This window comes from Triticum dicoccoides, chromosome 3B, assembly GCF_002162155.2.
Source record: "Triticum dicoccoides isolate Atlit2015 ecotype Zavitan chromosome 3B, WEW_v2.0, whole genome shotgun sequence".
Classification (NCBI taxonomy): Eukaryota; Viridiplantae; Streptophyta; class Magnoliopsida; order Poales; family Poaceae; genus Triticum; species Triticum dicoccoides.
The window spans coordinates 790,243,486-790,256,475 of NC_041385.1; positions in this window are offsets into that span (position 1 = coordinate 790,243,486).

The following is a 12,990-nucleotide window of genomic DNA, read 5'->3' on the forward strand; positions in this document are numbered from 1 at the left end:
TGCCGGCGCCGGAGACACGAATACCACCTCCGAGACACCAATGGCGCTGCCGCCGGAGACACCAATGGCGCCGCCTGCGCGTTGTGCGAGTTGCTGGACGTGAAGCTGGGAGCCAGGGGAGGCCCCTGTTGGCCGCCCGCAATCCACGTTGTCAGCCCATGAATCAACGTAGGCACCATGGCGTTGAGCTTTGTTCCCAGTTGTTGTTCCACTTGCTCTTGGACAAGCTCCAGAATCCGCGCCACTTGTGCCTTGAGTGCTTCAACCTCGCGCGTCTGGCTTTCCGAGCTGGCCTTTTTCTTCTTCCGCACACCAGCGGTATAGTATGACCCCCATTTTGTGGACAAGCCTTTGCCGGCCACACGACCAGCTGATGTCGGCTTAGTGAGCTTATCCTTACTTTTCATTATGTTCAACGCCCTATTTAAAGGGATTTTGAAAGGGGAGCTCTGAGACGACCCCGCGCTACTGCTTTCAGTTTCCTGCGAAAGGAACGTGAACCATTTAGAAATATTGGGGATTAGTTAGAGTGCAACCATATGGAGCTAATTACGCGGGGGTGTATTCCTTACTAGAACAAGATCAAGCGCCCTGGTCTTCGGATCCGTGGTAAGCTCCTTTGTTATCGGGTCCTCCTTGTACCGGGCCCTGACATAGTTCCTGGTCTGCTTGTTACCGCTGTATTTCTCGAAGCGGGGCGGTAGGCCTTGCTCGGCACGCTCCACGTCCTCCTTGTCCCATATAGGCTCCGCCACTCTGTAATCGCCGGGACCGAGTTTGTGTTCCCCTAAGTTCAACTCCCGCATTTCTTTCCCCCACTGACTTGATTCGGTGGTTGCACTGCTCTCGCACTTTATCTTGAACTCCTTGTAGTCATCTTCGCTCATCAAAGGATATTTCACCTTGATCTTCTCATAACTATCACCTTTATCAATCATTCTCTTCGCCGCGCTTCTCCAAGTAGACAGGGTCGTGCGAATCTTCGTGAGGGCGGCACTGTTCACTTTATTCCCTGAGAGGCGTGTGTTTTCAAATTGGCGGGGAACTTGTATCATTCGTGCAGCTTCGTGAAGAGGAGGTTGCGCAAATTCCCTCGGTCCTTATGCCTAAGGTTCTCGGTGTTGATCGAGACGGTGCTCCAGAGAATGCACCCGAGCTGAACCGAGTACCCCTTGACTATATGTTTGGGCTCCGTTGGATTCCCGTCGGAGTCCACTTGAGTGAATTCCTCCTTGAGGGTGCGGAGCGCATTCGGGCGCCGGTCCTTCCTTTGCTTCTTCAGTTGGCTGCCATCTGTGTGTGCGCCGCCATCATCAGTGGTGGCATCCTCTGCGGCACCATCAGTGGTGTCATCCCCGATGCCACTAGGGGTTGTGTAATCAGGATCGGTGTCTTCCGCGGCGTCCTCATAGCGGTGAGGTTGTTCCTCCATCTCCTGGGACAGCTCCCAGAATTGCTTGCTGCCCGAACCACCGGCCTCATCGTTGTAGGCCAGGTTTCGCTCTAAATAGGAAAAAAGTTTGGTCAAAAAGTTGGTTATTGTCAAGGAACAAGATCATGGTCTCATCATTTAGGGTTTGTCGACACCGAGGCACCCTAAAAGCCTAAGCTTTCATCATTTAGGGTTTGTCGACGCCGAGGCACCCTAAAAGCCTAAGCCGAGGCACCCTAGGTTGGGCCTAATCACTTGGCACTAATCACTTGGCTCTATTGCCACCTATGGTTTAATGCAGCAAGAATGGCGGGGCATTTGATCCTACTTAACTAAGTACTAAGATACCCCGGTCCATGCATTAGTCGCAAGTACCCCATATGTCCTATTTTTAGCAAAGTCATGCTAAAATTTCAGCATGACCTTTGCTGAAAATAGGACATATGGAGTACCTGAATTTGCCGGAACGGAAGTTAATCAACATTCCGGCAAACTCAAGGGCCTCTCGGGGTACCTGCAAATTCATCACGACACGATGGTCGGAGACAAAACCCAGCAAACTAGCAAGATGATCATCATCTTTGCAAGATAGTAGCTCAAGTTTTTGACAGTAGCCTCTGAAGAAAACAACATTGCAACATTCAAGTTCACAGGATAAAAAAATCATCCACATTCACCAACCCACATGATGTTAAAACCCACATGAGCTGTAAACAGACTTAAAAAACCCACATGATGTTATAACTGTATACACTGAACATGATGATACCAAATGGGAAGGAAAATTGTATCACTCTAGATTAGTGTAGCCACTATCTAACAAAACCAGAATGTTAACAAAATTACACCATGATGATACCAAATTCTTGTAGCAGTACAATGAGTTCACAGGATAAAAAAATCATCCACATTCACCAACCCAAACTGGTGGAGATACAGCAAACCAGAACCTCCCAGGTTTCTGCCATTTTATTTTTCCCACCGTATATGTTTTTTGATTCATGTCATGGTACTTGCTGTTAAACCAAGTATTTTCTTTCTACATAATCTGGGAAGTTTCCTTCTTACTGTCTCACTATCTTACTGTCTCACTACAAAAAACTAGTATGCTTAGTTGAGACTAGTATGCTTAGTTGCATTATGACAGACAAAAACTACAAATATTTGTGTTTTTAGTTGAGAAATACAGTGACAGTGTGATAGGCAAGTTTCAGCTGGAAAAGTGTCATGATTCAGACAACAGAGCAGCTAAGCATAGCAAGTGGATAGTTTAGTCAGTATACTAGTACTCTTTAGAAAGCATGAGACATATATTACCTGGAGGAGACTTCGTCGGAGAGTTGCCTGTGCATTGAAAATACAACGAGATCAGCAAAGGATAGTAAGATATATACTGAAATTATCATAACAAAATGCTAGCTACTGCCATGGTCAAAGAATAGATTACGATAGCTGGACAAGTACAGGTCAAACTAGATAATTTTCAGAACCGGTTTAACCACCGCAGGATAAAACAATGCATCCAAGACTAGGCTTAGACTAATATCCTCATAGCATAATCTGACATCAAGCAAATATTATAAGAACAGTGAAAATGTATGTTCACTGCAAATGAATATGGACCAAATGAATATGGACCAAGTATCCTCTAAAATGCATCTAAATGCAAGCTCGGAGATTTGAACATTTGGAAAACCCTAGCTACTTAATTCTCCAACCCCCTTTCCTTGTCCAAATTTCTCCAACCCCCAACCCTAGAACACATCAGAAGGAAATAAAGAGGGGGGAGAGGGGGAAGCGGCTCGGGTGCTCACTCGGGAGGTCGAGGGCGACTCGGGGCAGCCGGAGCTAGTCGAGGCAGCGCGAATTCGGCGTCGAGCGGTGGCGCTCCTCCTGGGCAGGCCGCACGGTCGAGGGCGTCGAGCGGTGGCGGTCCTCCTGGGCGTCCGAGCTCATCGGGTCCTCGTAGTCGAAGAGGAAGACGGCGGCGGTCCTCCTGGGCAGGCCGCGCGGTGTTGGACGGCGAGCCCGTCGAGGGTGCAGGCGGGGCCGCGGGGGGAGGGGGCGCTTGGGCGGGAGGATGTCGAGGGAGGCAGCGCTCGGCTCGGGGACGGCGAGGGAGGCGGCGAGGGAGGCGGCGCTGGGCTCGGGGACGGCGAAGGAGGTGAGGGGGGCGGCGAGGGGGACGGCGAACACGGGGGGCAGCGGGTGAGATCGATGAGGCAGGGGAGAGATTAGAGAGATTGGGGATTTAGTGTGGGGGGAAGCTTTCTAATGGCGCACCGCCCCCTCGTGCGCCAGAAGTACGACTATTCTAATGGCGCACCACCCCACGGTGCGCCATTAGAATTTTGTTTTAATCTAGCCCACTAGCCCTATCTACAACCTAGCCCTATCTACAATAGAACCCACCCACTAGCCTGACTGGTCAGCACGCAGCACACACACCAGGAGGTCCTGGGTTTGATTCCTAGGCTCCCCAATATTTTTTTATGCATTTTAAATGCTGTTTTTTATATTTATTTGTGTTTAAATATGTTCAAACTTGTTTAAATCATAACAGTAATATTTTTTTATAAAAACAGTAATAATTTAAAAAGTGCCCATGAAATTTAAGTGTCCTCATGATTTCAAAAAGTGTCCATGAAATTTAAAAATATTCATGATATCAAAAAGTGCCCATGAAATACAATCGAGAAATGAAGACTACGATTTAAATACAATCGATCTTAGCTAGCTATCTGTTCACAATCTTCTTGCCCTTCTTTTTCGCAAATGGAGTTCTTCTGTGGAACGGACGTCCTTTAGGTAGGGTGGTCTTGCTTCTTCTTGTGGTGTGTGCTGCTACTTCATCGTCGTCGTCATGTTCGATCTTCGGGTCTCCGTACTTGTCGAAGTCTTGCTCATTGGCTACTCCATCCATTCCGATGATCTTCCTTTTGCCTCTCCTCACGACAACACGACTGGGCTTTGGCGGGTCGGTAATGAAGAAGCATTGGTCCACTTGGGAAGCCAGTACCCATGGCTCATTTTTCGCGGTGACGTTTGCGCCCGCGGTCTTGGGTTTGGCTTCGGGTATAACCATGGTGGTGAAATATCGGTCTTCTTTTAGGACGCTCTTGGCCCATCTGACACGGAACATCGGCACCTTCTCTCCAGCGTAGCTCAGCTCCCAGATCTCCTCGATCCTTCCGTAGTATCTGTCCTTGTCCTTACCGGTGTAGGATTCCATCGTTACCCCGGAGTTCTGATAACCATCGCTCTTCATGTCCTTGTCCTCGGTGTAGAATGTGTAGCCGTTGATATCGTACGCCTCATAGGTCATCAGGTTGTGCTCGGCGCCCTGTGACAAGGCGAATATGAGTTGTTCTTCCGCGGAAGAATCCTCATGTAAAGGGTACGACAGAAGCTTCTGCTTGAACCAACGCGTGAAACATGAGTTGTGCTCTTTGAGTATATCTCCGTCCGTCCTCTGTTGGCCTCGGTCATTGTACGTCTTCTCAATAAAGGTTTTGTGCTCTACCACCCAAGGATCGACCACGTCTATGTGTTGTAGCGCGACTAGGTTTGCTCTTTCAAAGTCAGCGAGTCGACCCTCGAAGTCGACATGCATTTCGCAGCGACCTCACGGTGACCCCATCCAGCGAGCCTGCCGAGGTGCCCGTTGATGGGCAGACCAACGGGGTTCTCGATGCCTAGATAATTCGTGCAGTAGGAGATGCACTCTTCGGTCAGAAAGCCCCTGGCTATACTTCCCTCTGGACGTGACATGTTCCGAACGTATCCTTTGATGACACCATTCATCCTTTCGAACGGCATCATGCTGTGCAGGAACGTCGGCCCGAGTTGGATGATATCCTCCACGATATGGACCAGCAGATGCACCATAACGTCGAAGAATGCGGGCGAGAAGTACATCTCAAGCTCGCATAGTATCACCACGATCTCTTCCTGTAGCCTTCTGAGTTGCCTCACGCCAATCAACTTCCGAGAGATGACGTCAAAAAAGTTGCATAGGCTAAATAGCGTTTCACGGACGTGCGCGTCCATGATCCCACGGATTGCAACTGGAAGTATCTGCGTCATCAGCACATGCCAGTCGTGAGACTTCATCCCGCTGAACTTCTGCTTCGCTGGGTCTAGGTATCTGCTTATCTTCCCCGCGTAACCGTAAGGAAGTTTTACTCCTAGGAGGCAGGTGAAAAACTGCTCGATCTCCTCCTGACTTAGAGTGAAGCACGCGGGAGGGTAGTCATTTCCGGTCTTCTTGGCCTTTTTGCCTTTGCGACGACTTTCTGTGTCCTGCTTCGCCTCATCATCATCATCATCATCATCATCATCATTAGCGTGAAGCTCCTGCCTGATGCCCATTGATTTCAAGTCTGCCCTTGCTTTCGGCCCATCTTTGGTCCTCTCTGGCATGTTGAGCAGGGTACCAAGCAGACTCTCGCACACGTTCTTCGTGATATGCATGACATCAAGGCTGTGAGGCACACGGTGGATCTTCCAGTACGGCAAGTCCCAGAAAACAGACCTCGTTTTCCATACCTTCAGCAGCGGCTCTGGCGCCTTTCGCTTCTTTCCTGGCTCTGGCGCCTTTTGCTTCTTTCGCGGCAGTAGGCAGTCTTTCCAATTTTTCAACAGCTCGTCTATTTCCTCGCCGCTCCTCGTACACGAGCGTTTTCAGGGTTCTGTTTCACCATCGAACAGATCCTTGCGTTTCCTCCACGGGTCATCATCGCGAAGCCATCTTCGATGTCCCATGAACACGGTTTTCGAAGACGTTGTGTCATCCATGCACCTTACGCATCCAAAAAATCCGTGGACTACCTGCTCCGCGAGATATCCGTAACCAAGATAGTCGTGCACCGTCGTGAGCAGTGCGGCTCTCATAGGGAAATATTCTTTCTCTGCGGCGTCCCACGTATTGGCTGGCGTTTTCCACAGCGTGTCTAGCTCCTCCTTCAGCAGCCCCAGATACAGATTGATGTCGTTCCCTGGTTGTTTCGGCCCTTCAATTAGCATACTCATGTGAATGTACTTCCTCTTCATGCACAACCAGGGGGAAGGTTGTACATCCACACAAACACAGGCCAGGTGCTATGTGTGCTTCTCTGGCTGCCAAACGGATTGACTCCATCGGTGCTCGCACCCAGCACGATGTTCCTTGGATCCTTCCCAAATTCTGGGTATTCGAAGTTCAACGCTTGCCACTGGCTCGCATCCTTAGGGTGACTCAGCATCTTGTCTTTTTTATTTATCTCCGGATCATTTCCGTCATCTTCCCGCTTCTTCTCCTCCCTATCCGCGTGCCAATGCAGGAGCTTTGCTACCTTAGGGTCCGCGAAATACCGCTGCAGACGAGGAGTGATCGGAAAGTACCACACCGATTTTCGAGGAGCTTTCTTCCTCTTCTTGTATCGAGTGACGCCGCACACCGGACATATGGTAGACTCCGCGTGCTCGTCCCGATAAATGATGCAATTGTTCATGCACACATGGTATTTCACGTGCGGTAAATCCAAAGGACACACAATTTTTTTGCCTCCTCGAAACTGGTCGGGCACTTGTTCCCCTTGGGAAGACGTTCATGCCAGAATGACATGTTCTCGTCGAAGCATGTGTCGGTCATTTTGTGTTTTACCTTCATCTCCAGAGCCATGAGCGTTACTTTCAGGTGGGTATCCTCGGGCTTGCATCATTCATACAATGGAGTAACCGCGTCTATCTCCAGTTGATCCAGCTTGGCTTTCTCTCGGGCGGCAGCTCTTGCGTTATCCGTCTGATTGCGAAGCAGCTCTTGAATATGAGGGTCCTGCACCCATCCTCCATCGTCGTCTGCTCCGGCATCTTCATCTTCATGATCATGCCCTTCGTCTTGATCTTCCTCATCATCATGTACGACATCTTCTACATGATGATTGTGTACATCATCACCGTCATGATCATGTCCTGGAGATTCTTCGTCTTCTCGCCCGCCCTCGCCGCGGTGGTTGTCTTGTTGCCCTTCCTCATTTCTTGCCCGGCCCCCATGGACGACTTCATAGTCATCTTCATCACCTTGCCACCGATAGCCATCCATGAAACCACGCAAGAGCAGGTGGTCTCGCACCTGCCCGGAATCCGGGTCCGCAATAAGGCTCTTCAGCTTGCATCTTCGACACGGACATCTTATCTCCATCTCGTTCTTTTGAAGCATCTCGGCCTTCGCGGAGCTCAAAAACCTATTCACGATGCCTTCGGTCATCGTGCGGACCATGGTCGCCTGTGGGGTAGAGCAAAACAATATTTTAGAACCAAGAAAAAATTTGGCATGACCTTCCCTAAAAATAGGACCAGAAAGAATGCATAGTGCCAAAATTCTCGCTGAAACGGAAATGAATCAACATTCCGGCAAAATATTGGCAAACACAAACATATATGAAACACCACAAACACAAGCAACACCACAGACATACATAGATCTAGCTAGGCCACAAAAAGTGCATGTGCACATTGTTGGAGCGAGCTAGGGAGAAAAAAAGTAGATCTACATCATGAAGATAGCTTTCCCCTTACTTACCTATCAAAAAAAGGTGATTTCACCACTTAATTTTGATGAATCTATGGTGGAAATGAGGTGAGGAGGAGGAGGCAGCCGAGACAAGCTTGGAGGAGGAGGTGGAGAGAATGAAGTGGGGAAAGTGAGTGGGTAGGTGGGCTGTCCAAAATATCTTGTTCGTCCCAGGTTTCTAATGGCGCACCACCACACAATGCGCCATTAGTAACCCTGGTTACTAATGGCGCACCGGCAGGTGGTGCGCCATTAGTACTTTTTGCAGAAAAGTAAAAAAACATATGTATACTAAGGGCGCACTGTGGAAAAGTGCGCCATTACTAGTTTAAACTAGTAATGGCGCACTTTGGCATAGTGCGCCATTAGTAGGTTTGCAAAAAAGTAAAAAAAAAATATGTACTAATGGCGCACTGTATTGGTCGTGCGCCATTACTAGGTCCAACTAGTAATGGCGCACTTTGCCGTCCATGCGCCATTAGTTTGTATGGAAAAATGGGAAAAAAATCAATAGTAGTGGCGCACTGTGAGCACGGTGCGCCATTAGTGTCTTCCACACTAATGGCGCACGAGCAACCGGTGCGCCATTAGTATATAGTAGTGGCGCACTACTTGCCTGGTGCGCCATTAGAATCAGTCCTATCTATAGCCCTTTTCCTAGTAGTGCGAATAGCCGTGTCCATGGTTAAGGATTACAGTCTGGGATGGGTCAAGTGTCGGTCTTAGTGTCGGTCTTCGGAGGTGAAACTGTTGAATCAGATCTGGTATTATGACTTGTGACATGTGAAAATGATGATTATTATTTTGTTATGGACTAACCCGTGATATTATTGGTATTATCGAATATCCCCGGGACGGTTCTACTTCCTGGATATTCACTGTGATTTCTTTTATAAGCCCTTTATGCGGTGTCGCTCAGACGCCTGACTGTGGCATTTCTTTTAAAGCCCTTTATGCGATGTCACTAAGACGCCCGACTGTGGCATTTCTCTTAAAGCCCTTTATGTGGTGTCGCTCAGATGCCCGACTGTGGCATTTCTCTTAAAGCCCTTTATGTGGTGTCGCTCAGACGCCCGACTGTGGCATTTCTTTTAAAGCCCTTTATGTGGTGTCGCTCAGACGCCAAACTGTGGCATTTCTTTTAAAGCCCTTTTTGAGGTGTCGCTCAGACGCCCGACTGTGGCGTTTCTGTTAAAGCCCTTTATGTGGTGTCGCTAAGACGCCCCACTGTGGCATATTTGTTATTTATTTCATAATTTTAATACTGATATGTTATTGCATATTCATAATTAACATGCTTGTACGCATCAGAGTTTTATTTAACTTGTGCGACTGACGTCATGAGCATAAAAATATTTTTAGCACTTCATTGTTATATTATACCTATGTTCATAATGTTTGCGAGTACATTCAAAGTACTCACTGGCTTGTCCCTGGCTATTGTCTTGGCCAGATTTCTTGTGCGGAGAGGAGCGACCGTGATGACAGCCCCGGAACCCACGCAACGGTGGTAGCAGCCTCGCGAAGATAGGAGTTAACCTGGTCAGCTGTTCCCGTGGGAAATGGAGTCCCATAGACACTGATGATTCACAACCCGCTTCCGCCATCAATCACTAGGAATCATTTGTTGTACTCACAGACCAGAATGATCTTGTACTACATATGTTGTATTTTGCTTGGAATTTCTGTATCAAGTTGGTGCCTCATCAGCTAACAGTTATCCTGGGGCTGATGAGCACAAGGGCCATTTTCTGGGAATTAATACCCGGAGAATCGGTCGCCACAAACTTGGTATCAGAGCCAGGCTGACCATTGGCTAATCCTATCTTAGCCAGGTCGAAAACATTAGGCAAACCAACCCACCAGACCTTAACCAAACCCCAGTCAAGCTTCTCGTGCAAGATAGCCACATAGTGACCCCGACACTTTTGGCAGTCGATGCCCAACCTATCAACCTAGCCTGTCGATCACGCGCCAGTAACCAGCGCCCAAGATGTCTACTTCACAAGCGTGCGAAGGAAGACTCCGTCCCCTTTTTTTCTATAAAAAGGGCACGCTAGCCCCAACCCAGCACAGCCTCTACCCCAAACCGAGCCATAATGCCTGGCCCCGTCGTGCACAACGAGACCACAGCAACCAACCTTGGAGGTTTTGTGACCATACTCGCAAACCTCACCCGTCATGCCTACGCGTTAGAAGAGCCTCCAGAATATGTTGTGTACCAAGGACCCATGGGCGGTGAAAGCCGTCAATTCTGGGCCACTGTGCACATCTACAGGTTCACCGGAAGAACAACTTCCTTCGAGCCACAAGCCATCCAGCTAGCTGCTCGAGAGGCTATAGTTCAACTTCGGCAGTTGTCGCCCAGAGTTAATTGTCGCTCGTTCTACTACTACCCCAGGCATGAAGGGTATGGTAGACCACCCCAAGTTGCCAACGGAGATCACGAGACAGATCCCGCACTGTTGCACCTAGTGAGCTATGTAAGTGCACTAGAGGCACTGTTCGACCAGATCACCATTGATCTGATCGCAGCTCGAGGAGAGTTGGTTCATCGAGCCCCAGCAAGAAGAGAAGATGAGCCCGACGCCGACAACCCAGTCGTGCTGTTCGTACACCCGATCGAAACCCTGAGATCAGCTCCAGCCGCCAACCGAGATGATTTGATGACCCCATAAGTGCTTCGTCGCCTTTTGGGAACACACTCCAACGGGATTGTGGCTAACAATCCCCGTGATGGTCATCATCGCTACCCCGACCTTGCAGTACCTCCACCATCTCTGACTAATCCCGGTAGTGAGACACGAGGAGAAGCCTCGACATCCACCAGGCACGCCCGTTTAGGCATAAACGAGGTAGACTAAGTCGTACGAGTAGTACCGAGTCTCAGTGTATCCTCGCTTATAATCGTGTAACCTTGTGAATAAACGCAGCATGTCGTTGTGCCTCTGTTTTAATAGTAGCCTTGCGTATTTTGTCAGCACATAGTTGCACATTTTCCGGGCACATCTACCAAAACCAACCCCGACGACAACCACAGTAACACGTCTCTTTATGAGATATGTGTATCTCTGACACTGACCCGACCTTTGGAGCTAAGCTGGCAAATTTATTACCTTTCACCACGGTAAAATGACCCAGCTCCATTGCTATATAAAGGATACCTCGTGACCTTACCAAGCACCCCACACCTTGTGCACCACCCTCACAACCTTTTCCTGTCATGCCGAGCCCCAGTATTTATCTGAGAACCCCAGATGCAACCCCAGGTAGCTTTGTCAAAATATTGTGGGACTTTACCTGCAGTACCATGGGTTCTACCTAGCCACCCCAGTACGAGCTGTTCAAATCGAGAATCACTTTTTCCACCTCGGAATATTGGGCAGCAGTACACATCCCTCCCGTAGACTCCAATCAAGATCCAACGGAAGTTTCCTTTGTGGGGGAATCTATGCCAACCCCACGCCTGGCCATAGAAGCTGCTGCGAAAGAAGCAATTGCTCGCCTTCGATCCGCAGTACCCTATGCGCGCGAACGAGGATATTATTACTTTCCAAGCCGTGCAGCACCCGGAGGAGTAACATCTTTTCCCGGTGGACGGATTGAGAGAGACCCAGTACTAGCCAACCTTATCCAGTACATCATCGCTCAAGAGCATTTGAACCAGCGAGTGATGGATTATCTCCAGAGTCTCGCTGATTTAAATCCTCAGATTGCCATCGGTAGACCACTGAGGCCCGACCCGGAGAGACGCATACATCGACTGGTCAATCCACTTCCTCTGATAGAAGAGGAGTGTATCCCTTTACCAGAGACATTTTATCGGGACCCCGTCCAGTTACCGTTTTCATTTTAGACGTCACTACTGTGTTTGTTATTGCAGCATTTATTATTACGTTGTAACTTATGCATGGTACCTCGAATTTGTGCGATGAGTCGTGTATTTAGTTTCTACTAGTATGAGTAGTTTTCTTCGTGATTAACTTGTGTAACCGCGAAAAATCCTAGAATGAGATTTTCTTTTCCCTGAGTTGCTGCAACGTTTATCCCCTCACTACATGGATTATTTTTATTCACGCAGCACCACGGCAGCAGACTCACAACTGCTCGAACACATATGGAGCATTTGTTTTTCACAACGGCTCTTAGCAAATCTCGAGGATGAGATTTTTCTTAAGGGGGGTAGTAATTGTAACACCCCAAAATTTAACCAGGTTCTAGTTATTAAAATTTTGCCAAGAGTTTAAAAATTTTGCCTGCAAGAGTACCTCTGTTGATTTCAAAACTTTTCTTTTAATATTAAGGAATTTTTCCCAAGTGGATCCTTCCGAAACATATTGGACTTATATGCCCTCTCATTAAAAACATCTCTCAATCAGTAGATTTATTTATTAAATTATTTCACCCTGAGCTTTATTCATTAAAATGACTTGTTTTAAGTTTTGGAGCTCTTTTTGTACTACAACCTGTTGATATATTTAACTAAAAATCAAACCAAAATTTGGAGATGTCATGTGATGTCTCTAGATCACATTTGTGCAATAATATATTTCATTCATTGCATATTTTGAGTGCTACACATGTTTTTCTTCTCTAGTCCAGTGGACAATTTTGCACTACAACCCTTTTAAATATTTCCTTCTAGCTTCCACCAAAACTATGGGATGTCAGTAGGAGCATATCATTCCATTATATGCAAAAATCCAGGGATGTTCTTTGAAAATTTTGAGTGAATCAACCTCATCTTCATTCTGGTCCAACATGATGGTTTGTACAGCATCCATATTATTGCTTGCTCTTTGGCCCTTGATTCTTTCCCCTACTTGTAGCCCTCCATGCTAAACCCCTAAGTCCAGGAGCATGCAACCATTGGCATATTTTTGGTTCATGAAATAATGCCATTCACCTCCTATCCAGATTTGAAGTTCTGCAAAACTTGCACCAGCAAGTTTGTGCTTTTCACCAACTAACCTCACCACCCTCTTGTGCATCCAAGGAGACACTG